Raw genomic sequence first — 17,406 nt, forward strand, 5'->3', positions numbered from 1 at the left:
CATGAAAAAAGATTAGATAGAATGATAAGAGATAAATGCAAGGTGGAAGAATGTGCAGTTTTTATGGCAAAATAATTAATATATTAAAGTATAAAGAATTATTAACTGATAATTATGAGGAAAGATCAAAATTCCAATAAAAAGTGAGCAATGGATGTAAATTATCTATTCATTTGATCATGTTATAAAAATCACCTCTGTAAGCAAGCTGTTAGGAACACTGCCTCTGGAACTCAAATTTATTTCTGAGCTGGGTGATGCTATTGGGCAAGTTGGTGAATATTGTGTCACATTAAACACAAAAATCTCTGTGTTGATAATAAGATTGTAAAGTTCAAATGAGTTTAGGACAGTACTTGAAACATAGTAAGTATTTAATGAATGTGGACTAGTTGTCACTAACATCATTAATATTAATCATGAGTAGTAGCCATTATAGTAATAAATTATTGTCTCAGCTTGGAAATTATATGAGAAAACAGACAAAGTATTTTTGGTGGTGTCAATGCTTATTATTATCTTATAAAATTATAGAAAGAAATTGTCAACTATACATATCACTGTTTCTTTGTTTCTAGCATAAAACTAAGAATATAGTTTTATAGAAAATGAATCAAGTCAATGGTCAGTGTGCTATCTGATGGGCATGAGGAATAAGAGGGCTCTCTGACCAGTTTTTTTCCTACATCTGTACTGAGCAGTTGCTTTTTTCCCATCTGTTTCCCAACATATTTTCCTTCTACATTTTGTATGGCCCTCGTGCCAGCTTATCTTCCAGTTCCTCTTTTACATCATCAGAAAATAAAATCACCCCTTGACAAGTGATATGTTCACTCTACTGTCTTAGCTCCTTTTCTACTTATATATCCTATAATAATCAAAAGAAACTTCAAATACCACTTTTTAATTTTTTTTTTGCTTAAACCAGTTCCATTGACCCTTTTTGAAAAGGGCATGATGATAACAAGTTTTTTTGAATCACTGAAACTACTTGATATTTATTTCAAGATTACCAGAAACAAACTGAACACTGATTATTTAATGTGATGCATCCCAGAGGCAGGGATATGGGTGAGATGATCTTGAGAGACCCTTCCCATTCTTGGTAATATGGTTCTTTGCCATTAATATCACTCACCTTTTTTTCTAGTGTCAAAGTGATGTCCATCCCTTTCTCTATGCCATGTTTTGATGGAAGTATGGTCCAAAGACAGGTTGATAAATGCAGTGACTTTTGATCATTCACCCCTTGTGACATTCTTATTCAACTACTTTTTGCCCACAAATTCAGAAAGAAATGAGCATATAATTTGGACTGCATCAAGCACATTTAATAAGAAAAAAGTCCTTATGACAAGGTGAGATTGTATTCCAGATATTATCTTTAGTTGCTGGGGTACTTTTGATGGACACTGGCTCATCATATCAGCTTACTAATGGATTTTACAAAGAGAAGCGATTTTATAGACATCAGCAACATTGACAGAGTTCTAGAGAGAAGGTGGATTTACTATTCATACAATGCTGTGTCCTCTATTTTAGCCCTAGGGATTCCAAAGTCCCTCAGGTTTAATTGGTCATTGTGTCCAGAGAGGAACTAAACGAACTCGATTCCCAACTGTATTTGTAGCAAAATACAGGCATGTAGGTGCTTTACAAATTTTAAAAGTAGGGTGAAGATAAATCGTGAAAAACAATAATGGAGTTGTTTAAACAGGAGGACACAAAGTTAAATGAACTTATATCCTCAAATCTTTTTTAAATGGTCTCAAAGTCAATGTGTGGGAAGATATTATTTTTATTGTCTTGCTGTTCATTAATTTTTGCAATGAATATGTTTTGGTGAAAGCTGCTAATAATATCAAACAAACTTACAACAAATAAGTTAACACATTGAAATTTAAGGCTGGCATGACTTCATTAGCACAGAAATAGTAATAATATGGGACTGGAACAAAGGTAGCTTTTGAGAATAAGTGGTTATGTAGTTTATAATTAAATGTGCACTCACGTAAGATTTTTTTTTTAAAGATTTATTTATTTATTTATTTATACAAGCACTGGATATAGTCAGAAGCACAGGAGGGTGAGAGAATTCACCAGAGCCAGAGCGGGGAACAGAACAGGCAAACTGATGAAATACACTGCTGAGGGGAGCAGCGGGCGTGACAGGAGAGGTCTGTCATGCCATGTGGGACCCTCACTGGTGGCCAGGGATCAAACCGGTGCTGCAGAGGCTGCGGGCAGCTTTGCAGGCCAGCGCTCAACCGCTGCGCCACCAGGGGAGGCCCTCACTTAAGATTTTTAATTAAAAAATGAAATTCATTGTGGTTAAGGCTAGATATAATCTCAAAGAAAAGAAATTTCTAGTATTGTATTTTTTTAATTGAACTAACATTGCATTAAAACATTATATAAATTCAGATTTTCATCATTATAAATCAATGTCTGTAAATCTACATTAAGTTCACCTCTAACAGTTCACATCTATCCTTCACCATATCATTGTTCCTTTCCTCCTAATTTGCCCACTTGCCCCTTCGTTTTTGGTAACCCCTAATTAGTCTTAGAGCACAAAAGTTTATTTTTCTTTTATTTAGCTCATCATCTCAGTGTTTGTCTTTCTCTGGCTTATTTCACTAACTGTCAGTCCCTCTAGGTTCTTCCATCTTGTTATAGATGGCAGGATTTAATCTTTTTAAGGTTTTATTATTTTTGATTGAGGTAATGTTGGTCCATGATACTATATATTATTTAGCTATAACAGTTCATTCGTCTTTCATTTTTTTAAATAGCTGAGCAGTATTCAATTGCGTATTTATTTCATGTCTTCTTTTTCTGTTCATCAGTCGATGGGCAGTTAGGATGTTTCCAATTCTTGGTTGCAGATATTGTGCAAGCATTTTATTTTATTTTTTTCAAAGATTTATTTATTTATGCATACAAGAACAGGAGTATAGGCCAGAGGTGTGGGAGTTGTGGGGGGAGAGGATTCACCAGAGACAGAATGGGGAGCAGAACAGGCAGATGTACTAAAATACACTGCTGCAGTCAAATGCTCTACCACTGAGCTATACCCCCTAAAATACACTGCTGAGGCGAGCAGCGGGTGAGACAGGAGAGGTCTGCTGCTCCGTGGCCATGTGGGTAGCTCCCTGGCCAGCCAGGGATTGACTCATGCTGCAGAGGCTGCGAATAGCTTCACAGTACTGTGCTTAATACCTTGTGCCACCAGGGAGGCCCTGTAGCATTTTAATGTATTGATTTTCACCCATTTTCTTCTGTGTATAATGCATTATTATAAATTTTAAAGTCATATATGTAGAGCTTAATTATTCTCTAAATTATAACATTTCCTTTTAAATTGACACATCACTGTGTAAGTTTTAAGAGTACAGCTTTACACCCCTTCAAATGCATGGTACCATCTACAGCCAAGGGAGTCAGCAATTAGGTTTGCACCCCAATGAAGCCAACTCCCTGAATGGTGGGAGGGAAGTACTGTGAGGGAAATTTGGGGCTTTGCATTCCAGGTCCCAGGAGGTTCCAGGAAATCTAAGTGACATGAATCAGGGTGTCTGACTTTCCCAGCAAGGAGTTTTCTCAACAATCAGCAGTTTTTCCAAATCTTTCAGAAATGCAGTTGGAACAAGTTAATGGTTAATCATAAGGAGGGAATAGGGGGTGCAATTCAGAGACAACAGTTAATCTAGGGAGGGGATGCGAGAGTGGTTAGAATTTATTTTCACTTATTCCTAATTTTTAGTCTAGGGGAGTTTTCTCTTGCAAACGGAGGAGATCCAGTTATAACATGGTTAAAGAAGACCATTCCTTTTATTGCTGAGTAATATAACATTCCTTAATATAACACAGTTCATTTATCCTATTGTTAAATATTCATGTTGCTTCCTGATTTTGATATTCTAAATAGTTGCATTGAGCTTCACATTAAAATTTTTATTTTTTAGAGCAGTAAAATTGAGAGGAAGGTACAGCGATTTCCCATATACGCCCTGCTCTCACATGTACAACGCTTCCACAGCTCACTCACAACTGAATGGTACATTTATCAAGGATGAACTTACATTGACACGTCATAATCACCCAAATCCCAAAGTTTAGGTCAAGGTTCACTCTTGGTGTTGTATATTCTATGGGTTTAGACAAATGTTTAGTTATTTGTATCCATCATTACACCATCCAGACTATTCTCACGGTCCCCAAAATGCCTTGTGCTCTGTCTGGTCATCTCTCCTGCACTCCACCCTGGCAACCACTGATCTTTTTATTGTCTCCAGTTTTTACTTTTTCTAGAACATCATACGGTTGGGGTCATATAATAAGTCGTGAATTTTTTTTTAACTTTTTTTTTTTTTTTGTGGACAACTATTTCACATCTCTTGGATAAATACCTAGGGGTGGAGAGGTGGAGATATTGGGTCATGGGATACATATAAGTTCAACTGTTTAAGAAACTGAAAAAAAAACCCCTCAATTTTCTGATGTGGTTGGGCCCTTCTTGTTTGTCCCAGCAGTGTAAGAGACACCTGATTGTTCACATCCAACATTTGATGCGAGATGTTTTGATTCCAGCCATGCTGGTTGGTGTGTATGGCATCTCACTATAGATTTGTTTTTCATTTACCCAGTGAATTGTGTTGGACAATTTTAAATGTCCTCACTGGTCATTTGTATGTTTTCTTTTGTGTGGTGTCTATTCATTTATCTGTTTAAAAATTGCATTATTTGGCTTTTTATTGAGTAGAGGGGATTCTTTGCTGGATACAAGTTGTCAGGCATCTATCTGTGTGGTAAATATTTTATCCCATTCTGTGGCTTGTCTTTATTATCCTGATGGTCATTTGTGATAAGAGAAGTTTTGAAATTTAAAATTTTAAATGAAGTTTAAAAATTTTCAGATTATGAAGACCAGTTTATCACTTTTAATGACTTTCACTTTCTCTGAGTTCTCAAGGCAATCATTTTTTTAAAGATTTATTTATTTATGCAAGAGCTTGGGTACAGGCCAGAGGTGCAGGAGGTTGAGAAGATTCACCAGAGGTAGAGCGGGGAACAGAACAGGCAGATTGATGGAGGTACACTGCTGAGGGGAGCAGCAGGCAAGACAGGAGAAGTCATTGTGCCATGTGGGTATCTCTCTGGCTGGCCAGCAATCAAACCCTACTTGCAAAGGCTGTGGACAGCTTCATAGCACTGCACTCAACCCGCTGTGCCACCAGGGAGGCCCTCTCAAGGAAATCTTTATCCAAAAGTAACAGAGGGATACTCCTATGTTGTTTTCTGTAACACAATTCTTTTGCATTTTGTGTTATGGTTTTCAGAGGCTGGGGGAGTTGATTACCAATCAATATGTCTAAAATTTGAGTTATGCAGGGCCTCTCTGGTGGCACAGGCTGTTGAGCACCGCGCTGTGAACCTGTCCGCAGCCTCTGCAGCATGGGTTAGATCCAGGCCGGCCAAGGAGAAACCAACATGATGCAGCAGACCTCTCCTGTCACACTGATCCCCTCAGCAGTGTATTTTGGTCAGTCTGCCTGTTCTGTTCCCCGCTCTGTCTCTGGTGAATCCTCTTACCCTCCCACACATCTGGCCTGTACTCTGGTTCCTGTATCAATAAATAAATCATTTAAAAAAAGAAAACAAGAAAATCTACTTTAAAAAAATTAAATTTTACACATGCAATATGAGTAAGTTCTAGAGATCTGGTGCATAGCATAGTGACTAAAGGTAGCAATGCTATATTGCGTACTTGAAAAGAAGGGTAGATACCTTGTTATATGTTCTTACTACCATAATTAAAAATTAGAAGACCTATGAGAAGATTTTCTCTATGCCAGCTCAGGCATAGGTATAGTGTAGATTGGGTATCACAACAACGATTCATTGGAAGGGTACCTTAGATCTGCTGCCTTCTTTTCGAATTTGTTTTTTCAGTAATGACAAAAAATATAACTTCATTTAAAGTGTATATCAGGGGCCTCCCTGGTGGCGCAGGTTGTTTGGAGCCACACTATGAAGCTGTCCACAGCCTCTGCAGCACGGGTTCGATCCCTGCAGGCCGCGAGAATCCCACATGACGCAGCAGATCTCTCCTGTCTCGCCCACTGCTCCTCTCAGCAGTGTATTTCTTCAGTCTGCCTGTTCTGTTCCCCGCTCTGTCTCTGGTAAATCCTCTCACCCTCCCGTGTATCTAGCCTGTACCCCGGCTCTTGTATAAAAATAAATAAATCTTTAAAAAAAATAAAGTGTCTTTCAAACATTTGAGATATAATATGCCTATCAGCAGAGTTCCAGTCTCAGGGAGCACTCAATCTGTCTGTTCTATCCATAATGATAACTTAAATGCTTTCTATCTATTAAAGAAGCTGAGAGAAGGAAGAGATAAGTATGTATTTATAGAATTTGATATATTAACTCTCTTTTTTACTAGGCTGGTTCTCTTTATTTGTTTCTGTTGACTCATACAGAGTCAATTCTTTATTCCTTATAATTTTGTCACCATCCATTCATTTGTTTTGCTATTGTCAAATTTATTACATTTCTGTATGATGTAGCTACAGATATATACTTTTACATGCATTATTTTATACACTTGCTTTTAAATCAGATCTGAGATATGCATTTATACCATCATTTATAATTAAATAATTGCACTGGTGTGTGTGTGTGTGTGTGTGTATATATATATATATTTTTTTTTTTCCTTTTTGGTAGAAGTTCAGTTTGATAATTTGTGAGATCAGATTTTATTAAATTGAAAAAAATTTGAATTACTTAAATTTTCTTTATTGTGGTAACATTGGCTTACCACACTGTATATGATTTAGGGAAATGGGTTCATACTTCCTCAGATGTATGTTACCACACTGTCCCTACCATCTATAGGTTACTGGGCCCTTTTACCCCCTTTGTCCTCACCTACCCTTCTTCCCCCTCTAATAGCCCCAATTCTGCAGTCATATTTCTACAGTATATTTTGGTTTAGTTTTGTCTGCTCCTTTGTTGTTGTTTTTCCCTTTTTAAAAAAAAGATTTATTTATTTATTTATTTATTTATTTATTTATTTATTTATTTATTTATGTATTTATACAAGCACTGGGTACTGAAACATGGGAGAGTGAGAGAATCCACCAGAGCCAGAGCGGGGAGCAGAACAGGCAGACTAATGAAGTAGACTGCTGAGGGGAGCAGCGGTTGGCAGGAGAGGTCTGCATGCCATGTGGGACCCTTGCCGGAGGCCGGGGATCGAACCGCCACTGCAGAGGCTGTGGGCACTGGGGAGGCCCTGTTTTTCCCTTTGTATTGCACACATTAGTGAAATCATCTGGTCTTTGTCTTTCTTCTAATTTCATTTAGCATAATCCCCTCCACTTCCATCTATGTTGTTGCAAATGGCAAAAGTTCATTTAAAAAATTTGAGTAGTATTCCACTGTGTGTGAGTATGTGTGTGTGTATATATATATATTTGTGATTATATATATCATATATATCTTAAATATATATGAATTAAGAATTAAGCAATGAATTAAGAAGATGTGGTATATATCACATATATATCACATCTTAATTCATTGCTTAATAATTATATATACCACATCTTCTTAATTATATATACTATATATACACACCATATATAATATATTTTATACACACACACACACACACACACACACCACATCTTAATTCATTGCTCAGTTGATGGGTATTTAGGTTGTTTCCATAAGTTAGTTATTGTAAATTGCTCTTTTTTTAAAAAAAGATTTATTTATTTATTTATACAAGCACTGGGTGCAGCAGGAGAGGTCTGTCGCACCATGTGGGACCCTCACCAGTGGCCGGGGATCAAACCAGCACTGCAGAGACTGCAGGCAGTTTCACAACCCAGCACTCAACCGCTGTGCCACTGGGGAGGCCTATTAAAGTGTTCTTGAATGAACATAAGACTGCATATATCTTTCAAATTAGTTCTTTTGTATTCTTTGGGTAAATACCTAGGAGTGGTATTTCTAGATCATATGATATATCTATTTTTAGGAGCCTCTATACTGTTTTCATAGGGGCTAGGTCAGTATATATTCCCACCAATATTATATGAGAACTACTTTTTCTCCACACCCATGCCAACATTTGTTGTTCCTGTGTTTTTTTTTTTTTTTTTTTGGATATGAGCCATTCTCACAGGTGTGAGGTAATATTTCATTGTGGTTTTGATTGGCTTTCACTACAATAGGTGATGAACATTTTTTCACATGCCTGATCCCTTATTTGGTTCCCCTATATTCCTCCTATAAGTGAAACCATCCAATATTTTTCTTTTTCCTTCTGACTTATTTAACTAAGCATAGTTCCTGCTAGTTCCATTCACATTGCTGTGAATGGCATGAATTTATCTTTTCTGATAGTTGAATAGTATTCCATTGTGTATATATACCACATCTTCTTGATCCAGTCATCTATTTTTGGGCATTTGGGTTGTTTCCAGATTTTACCTATTATCAATGGTGCTGCAATAAAACAGGGGTACAGGTGATCTTCGGAATCAATGTTTTTGTGTCCTTTGGGTATATCCCCAGGAGTGGAATTGCTGGGTCATATGGTAGCTCCATTTTTAGTAGACTGAGGAACCTCTAGAGAGCTTTCCATAGTGGTTGGACCAGTTTGCAGTCCAACCAACAATGTATGAGAGTGCCTTTTTTGCCACATCCTCACCAACATTTGTTGTTGCTAGTTTTTTTCTTCTTTTATTTATTTATTTATTTATTATTATTTTTAAAATTTTATATATTTTTTTACATAATTTTTCATTTTTGCACAATGTATGCATTTTTATCTTGGTTATAGTCCCCATGCAATTCCTAACCTGCCTTGCTTTGATCCCACTCCCACCCCTCCACTGCCCCACAGTGCATTTGTGGTTTATAGTTGCTTGTTGATTTTGATTTTTACTTATTATAATTAGTCTTTTTCCTGGTCCTTTATTTAGGTTTTTTAAATTCCTGTTATGAGTGAGACCATCCAGTATTTTTCTTTTTCTTTCTGGCTTATTTCACTGAGCATGATCCCTTCCAGCTCCATCCATGTTGCTTCAAATTGCATGAATTTATCTTTTTTGATTGATGAATAATATTTCATTGTGTATATGTTCCATATCTTCCTGATCCAGTCATTTACTTTTGGGCATTTGGATTGTTTCCATAGCTTAGCTATAGGAAATAGTGCTGCTATAAACATAGAGGTGCAGGTGCCCTTTTGAATTAATATTTCTGTGTCCTTTGGGTAAATGCCTAGGAGTGGAATTGCTGGATCATATGGAAGCACCATCGTTAGCAGTTTGAGGAATCTCCACACAGCTTTCCATAGTGGTTGGACCAGTTTGCACTTCCCACCAGCAGTGCAGGACATTTCCTTTTTCTCTACATCCTCGCCAACATCTGTTGTTGCTAGTTTTTTTAAATATGTGCCATTCTCACTGGTGCAAGATGGTATCTCATTGTAGTTTTGATTTGAATTTCCATGATTACAGTGATATTGAACATTTTTTCATGTGCCTGTGGGCCATTTGCATTCCTCTTTGGAGAAATGTCTTCTAAGCTCTTTCTGCCCATTTCTTGACTGGGTTGTTTACTTTGTTTTTGTTGAGTTGTGTGAGTTCTTTGTATATCTTTGTGATCAATCCCTTATCAGTTGTATGGGGTACAAAAACTTTTTCCCAATTAGTGGGATATCTCTTTGTTTTGGTTAATGTCTCTTTTGCTGTACAGAAGCTTTCAGTTTCATGTAATCCTAGGTGGATATAACAGCATATTTTGCAGACCCTGTAAAGACATTGTTGGTTTCTTTTGGGAGAATGTGCCTCAAGTTAGGTAAGTTACATGTTTTGAATTTTCACACTATACTCTTCATAGATTTAAAGGTAAATCTGTATTCTGAGAATAAATCACAAAAAATAGTTAACATGATTAACCTTGATTCTTTTACTTAGGTTTGACCATGAAACAAATTATGTAATAAATAACATGTGATTTTTTTATAATTGTCAAATCATTTATGAAATAAATTGAAAGCGTACTTTGGAAGGTATAGATTCTACCTTTGATTGAGCTACTTTATATCTCACTACTTCAAAAATTTCCAGTTTCCCAGATTTCTGATCTCATAAAATTAAAATTATTTTGTTATTTATTCACATATCCCAATGAATTTAGTGAGTTAAAATAGCTACGCTTTGAAGAACAGATTATCGGGGCCTCTCTTGGTGGTGTAGCGGTTGAGCTCTGGGTTGCGAAGCTTCTCGTAGCCTCTGCAGTGCCAGTTCAATCCCCGGCCACCTGCGAGGGTTCCACATGGCACGCAGACCTCTCCTGCCGCGTCCTTCTGCCTGTTCTGTTCCCGCTCTGGCTCTGGTGAATTCTCTTACCCTCCTGCGCTTCTGACTGTACCCAGTGCTTGTATAAATAAATAAATAAATCTTTAAAAAAATAGATTATCACCGCAGTCCCCTATGCTCCTTCCTCACTCCCTCTGCTCACTCCCCCACCCCGGAGTATGTCTCTAGTTTATAATTGTCTGTTTTTGCTTTGTTGTGTTTTGCACAGTTATTATTATTTTTTTACACTGATGTTATATTTGGTTCCCTATATTTCTGTTATAAGTGAAACCATGTGATATTTTTCTTTTTCCTTCTGGCTTATTTCACTGAGCATAATTCCTTCTAGCTCCATCCACGTTGCTGCGAATGACATGAATTTATCTTTTTTGATTGCTGAATAATATTCCACTGTGTCTATATACCATATCTTTTTGATCCAATCATCTATTTTTGGGCATTTTGGTTGTTTCAGGTTTTACCTATTGTAAATAGTGCTGCAATAAACATAGGTGTACAGGTGCTCTATTGAATCACGGGGAACTGTGGTGATGGTGCATGGGTGTCTTGGGGAAGGAAATTCTATGGGGACTCAATCTGAGGGGGTGCAGGGAAGCAAATACTGTTCAAAAAATTTAAAAAATGATAAATGTTAAAATAAAAAGCATTAAAAAAAGGACTGGGAAAAAATGAAAAATAAAAAAAAAATAGATTAAATAATTAAAAATTATTTAATTCTTATAAATACTCATTTCAGTTTTAGTAACTTGTGTTTGTTAAAAAAAAAACTAGAAGTCTTTCCACATTTATCTCATTTTCTTTATGGTTTAAGTTTCATTGTGTTGCTATAGGATCTACTACTAACTATTATTATTAAATCTACTTTCTCACTAATGGTTTGCTAATTAATTAAATTTATTTTTTTCTTTTGAGCGTGGGAAAATCAGAGGAAAAGAGCAACACTTTTATTTTCCCAAATATTTGGTAATTTTTCCAGGGAGCGTAAAATTTTTTGACTATATATCCTTAATAAAAGCATTCAAAGGTTTTGATCTCCTGTTTTTCACTACATTTTTCCTCAATTTATGGGTGAAAAGGCATAATTTGATCTTTATTTCAGAATAAATGGTTCACTTACCTATAGATTTTGTACTCTAAAAGTATATGAAAGGAAAATGGGAACACACATTGGGAATGTTGACTCAGATTATGCTTGTATCTACTGCTATTTACCTTTTGAGTGGTCCATTCCTCTTTCTGAGAAATTGATGAATGCACTGCCATTTCTATCCCTCTAGACATATGGGGAGAAAATCCTCAAAGATTCTGAATAAAGAGATTAATATTTGATGATTAAAGTCAAGGAAAAAGCAAGACTTCCTCATAAATAGTTATTTACAATAGGGAAGAGCATAACTCCTGGGATCTCATTATAAAGTTGAAGAGTTGCTGGTTTTCATGAACTCACTTTCTTCCTATCCCTAGGGATTCTTTCATTTTGAATTTGAATTTATCCCAATGGTATTTGAAGCTTTTACAAGTTTTAAGTGCATTTCATAATAGCTTACAGAGAAAAGTTACCTTTTAGAGTTTTCTGTCTTAGATGAGAGAGATAAAATAATTGAGTGTTGTTCAGCATCAAAATGAATCAGTCAAAATTCAATTCTAGGTCTTTCCTTTTCAGGTGCCAGGGTGTCAAAGAATAGCATTAAGATATTTATTACCAGATCACCAGAGACTGGCAACTGTTCAGAGCCACTATGTAATAAGCTCCTTCTCCAGTGTATGGTCAACTTTCTACCTCCATATATATGTTTTCTGACATTATATTCCAACAACATCTTAGTAGGCAACCCGAATGTCTTTGTTTTAAGATCTCTGTGATGAATCATTCAACAACACAGACTTCTATAGATCAAAATGCCCTAGTCATGTGGTTCATTCTAGTAACTATTTATATCTTGTTAAGATGGTTAAATACCCCTTCCTGGCAACTAATTTTCCAGATGTAGTTGTTACAGAGTCTCCAAAATGTGTGGGTCTGGAAACCCTCTCCCAGTAAGAATTCACTAGAGAATTCCAGCTGAACAGCCAGCTTTTTATTAGCGACTCATGCATGAGGGAACCATTGGCAAAAATGGAGAATTTTAGTCTGTCTCCAAAAGGGAAATCAAGAGGAAATTTTTTTTTTCTCAAGGAGGAGATTTTTGAAGGGGAAGTTCCACAGGGTGGGCAGAGGGGTGCAGCAGGACAGCTTGCTCAGGATTGAGCTATCCTGGGCATGCACAGATCAGCTCCATTCCAATTGGGCACTCAGTGCTCATAGTCTCCATTCAGAAAAATGTACAAGGAGTATTAGTATTGGAGGAGTATTAGTATTGTCAGTTCTTCCATTTGTTTATTTTTTTTTAGAGATAAGAAGTGATCTTTCCTTGTTAGGACATTTATAGTTACCCTTTATCAGATTAAGGAAGTTTCCTTTTATTGGTATATGCTAAATGTTTTTATGTGAAATGAATGAATGCTGCATTTTACCATTTCCCCCCCATATCTGTTGAAATAATCATATGATTTTCCCTTTATTTTTTAAATACAGGATATAACATCAGTTCTTTTGAGCATTAAAATGACTTTGAATTTCTAGAATAATATTATAGTTGGTCACAATCTGTTTTCCTTTTGATTAATATAATTCTTGTACTAAATGTCAGTAATTTGCTGACAATTTTGTATTATATTCATGAGAGAGACAGACCTGTAATTTCCCCCTTTTGAACCAAGTTGGAGGACTTGGGACACTGGATTTCAAGATTTATTATAAAGAGATGGTGGTTTAAACAATGTCAAAGTGTGCAAGAATTGACAAGGAGCATAATGAAGTACAACAAAGAATCTAGAAACAGACACACATGAATCTAGACACTAGGGTTTTTTGTTTTTTTTTTTGTGGGACCCTCACCGGTGGCTGGGGAACGAACTGGCACTGCAGAGGCTGTGGGCAGCCTCGCAGCCCAGTGCTCAACTGCTGCGCAACCAGGGGAGGGCCTTAGATACTAGATTTTTAACAAACTTCGCAGTGAAGAAAAGAAAGGAGAGGGCAATCTTTTAACCAAAGAAATAGTATTCTGTCAATTGGATATCCATATAAAATAAATATTGACACTTTTCTCTCAGAAATTATTTCCCTATTGATTATAGGTATTATAAATATGAATGACAATACAAAAATTATCCAGAAAGTCACAGTGAGGAATATGTTCATTACCTTGTGTTTGGCAAGGTTTAAAAAAAAATAATGGCAAAGTAACACTAGTTATAAAGGAAGTGATTGATAAATTGTGCTATTTTTGCTGAGTTGTATGAGTTCTTTGTAGATCTTCAATATAAGTTTCTTGTCTTATGTATGGTGTGCAAGTGTTTTTTCCCATTCGTTAGTGTTCGTATGATTTATCATTTTTTATCCTTTACTCTGAATCTGCATATGTAGATTTTATTTTATTTTTTAAAAAATTATTTAATTTTTTTGTTTTATTTGGATAATTTGGAGTCATTTACATTTATATAATTTGTATACTACTACATGTATAAATTATATCATTACTAGAATTTGCAGCTACTATTTTTCTGCATGTTTTGTATTGGTCTAATGTTATATTTATCTTTTATTCCACTGCATTTGTACCTTTATATTATCAAATATTGCTTTATTTAGGCCCTTTATTCACTTATTAGTTTGTTAGCAGTACATTATTATCTTTTAGTGGATATATTAGACATTACAAGGTTTATCTTTGACTTGTTATAGGCTACTTCAAATTAGTGCATTTACCAATTTTTTTTGAGAACTGATTTTGCATGATTTCTGATCTATACTGTTAAGTGAAAAAAAGTCTTTTTTCTTAATAATTTTTATTTTTTACATCATTGTTCATTTTTAAACAATATTTGCTTTCCCCCACCCTCTCAGGTGTAGTCCCCATAATTTTCTTCACCAATGCACCTGTGCACCATCACTTCAGTCCTCTGTGCTCCTCCCTCCCCCACTCTGATCCCTCTTCTGCCTCCTTCCCTGCAGTATGTCTCTACTTTATAATTGTCTGTTTTTGCTTTGTTGTGTTTTGTAGTGTTATTATTATTTTTATTTTTAATTTATTTTTATTTTTTAATTTTTTACATCATTGTTTATTTTTATTTATTTTTAAAATAATGAATATTCATTTTTATTTTATTTTTTATATATTTTTTATTTTTTATATCATTGCTCATTTTAAAACAATATTCGCTTCCCCCCATCCCCTCAGGTGCAGTCCCCACAGAGTTTCCTTCACCAATGCACCCGTGCACCATCACTTCAGTCCCCTGTGCTCCTCCTTCCCTCCCTCTAATCCCTCTTCCTCCTCCTCCCCTGCAGTATGTCTCTGATTTATAATTGTCTGTTTTTGCTTCGTTTGCTTTTTACTGTTATTTTTTTTTATACTGAGGTCTTATTTGGCTCACCTATATTCCTGCTATAAGTGAAACAATGCAATAGTTTTCTTTTTCCTTCTAGCTTATTTCACTGAGCATTATTCCTTCTATCTCCATCCATGTTGCTGCAAATGGCATGAGTTTCTCTTTTTTGATTGCGGAATAATATTCCATTGTGTTTATATACCACATCTTCTTGATCTGGTCATCTATTTTTGGGCATTTCGATTGTTTCCAGGTTTTACCTATTGTAAATAGTGCTGCAATAAACATAGGTGTACAGGTTTTCTTTGGAATCATTGTTTTTGTGTCCTTTGGGTAGATCCCTAGGGGTGGAATTGCTGGGTCATCTGGTAGCTCCATTTTTAGTAGACTGAGGAAACTCCAGACAGCTTTCCATAGTGGTTGGACCAGTTTGCACTCCCACCAGCAATGTAGGAGAGTTCTTTTTTCTCCACATCCTCGCCAACATTTGTTGTTGCTAGTTTTTTTGATATGTGCCATTCTTACTAGTATTAGATTGTATCTCAATGTGGTTTTGATTTGCATTTTCCTGATTATAAGGGATGTTGATCATTTTTTCATATGCCTGTTGGTCATTTGCATTTCCTCTTTGTAGAAATGTCTTTGACGTTCTTTTGCCCATTTCTGGATTGTTTACTTTGTTTTTGTTGAGTTGTGTGAGTTCTTTCTATATCTTTGTGATCACCTCTTATCAACTGAATGGAGTACAAAGATTTTTCCCCAGGTGGTGGGGTATCTCTTTGTTTTGGTTAATGTCTTTTTTGCTGTACAGAAGCTTTTCAGTTTGATGTAATCCCAGGTGTTTATCTCTTCCTTGACTTTCTTTCCTTTTGGTGATGTTTCTTTAAAGATGTTATTAAAAAAAGATAAAGATGTTATTACAATGTATGTCTTGTAGTGTTTTACCTATATTTTCTTCTATATATTTTATGGTTTCAAGTCTTATGCCCAGGTCTTTTATGCATTTTGAGTTTATTTCTGTGCATGGTGAGAGTTAGTGGTCTAGTTTCATTTTTTTGTATATGGTGGGCTGGTATTCCCAGCACCATTTACTGAACAAACTGTCCATGTTCCATAGCATGTTCTTTTCTCCTTTGTCAAAGATCAATTGCTCATGTAAGTGTGGTTTTGTTTCTAGGCTCTCTATTTGGTTCTATTGGTCTGTGTTTCTGTTTTTGTTCCAATACCAAACTGTTTTAATTATTATGGCCTTGTAGTATAGCTTGAAATTTGGAAGTGTGATACCTCCTTTCTCCTTTGTTTTTATCAGTAGGGCTTTGGCTATTCATGATTTTTTGTGGTTCCATATGAATTTCATCAGTATTTGTTCTACCTCTTTGAAGAATGCCATTAATATTTTTATTGGAATAGCATTAAATCTCTATATTGCTTTTGATAGGATGGCCATTTTAATAATGTTAACTCTTCCAATCCATGAGCAGGGGATGTCTTTCCATTTATTTGTGTCTTCTATTTCTTTTAACAGTGTTTTATAATTTTCTTTGTATAGGTCTTTCACCTCTTTTGTTAAGTTTATTCCCAAGTATTTGATTTTTTTGTTTCAATTATAAAAGAGATGGTTTTCTTGATTTCTTCCTCTTCAGACTGATTTTTTTTGTGTATAGGAGGGCTACTGATTTTTGTATGTTGATTTTGGATCCTGCTACTTTACTGAACTGGTTGATTATTTTGAGTAGTTTTTCTGTGGAGTTTTTAGGGTTCTCTATGTATATTATCTTATCGTCTGCAAATAGTGATAGTTTTACTTCTTCTTTCCCTTTTTGTATTCCTTGTATCTCTTTCTCTTGTCTTATTGCCCTGGATAGGATCTCCAGTATTATACTGAAGAGCAGTGGCAAGAGAGGACATCCGTGTCTTGTTCCTGATCTTAAAGGAAAGGCCTTCCCTTTTTGCCATTGAAAATAATATTGGCAGTGGGTTTGTCGTATATGGCTTTTATCATGTTAAGGTGTATGTTCCTTTTGTCCTGAGAATTTCAAGGGCCTTCATCATAAATGGATGTTGGACTTTGTCAAATGCTTTCTCAGCATCCGTTGATTTGATCATATGGTTTTTATTTTTCTTTTTGTTGATGTGTTGGATTACGCTGATTGATTTTCATTTGTTGAACCATCCTTGTGCCCCTGGGATGAATCCCACTTGATCGTAGTGTATTATCCCTTTGATTCATAAAATGAATCATAAGATATGTGGAGTCAAATCCTTCAAAACTGTTAGAAGAAAATGACAAATTTACAATTTAAATTTTTTTTACAGATTGTATTTACCAATCATATATAGTAAAATAAGAAATTAATAAAAAGATTATAAAAAATAGGTACTACTATCATTATGAGAAGCAGGCAGTCCATAAGTTTGCATCCTAAAAGCCACACTCATATAATTTATTATTGCAGAATAAATAAAATTTAAATTTACAAGGCATTTATAACTAAACTTCAACAGTAATGTATATAAAAATTTGTGGTATGCAATAATACTTACAGGGGAATTTATAGTTTTACAT

This window comes from Talpa europaea, assembly GCF_964194135.1.
Source record: "Talpa europaea genome assembly, chromosome: 2".
Taxonomy (NCBI): Eukaryota; Metazoa; Chordata; class Mammalia; order Eulipotyphla; family Talpidae; genus Talpa; species Talpa europaea.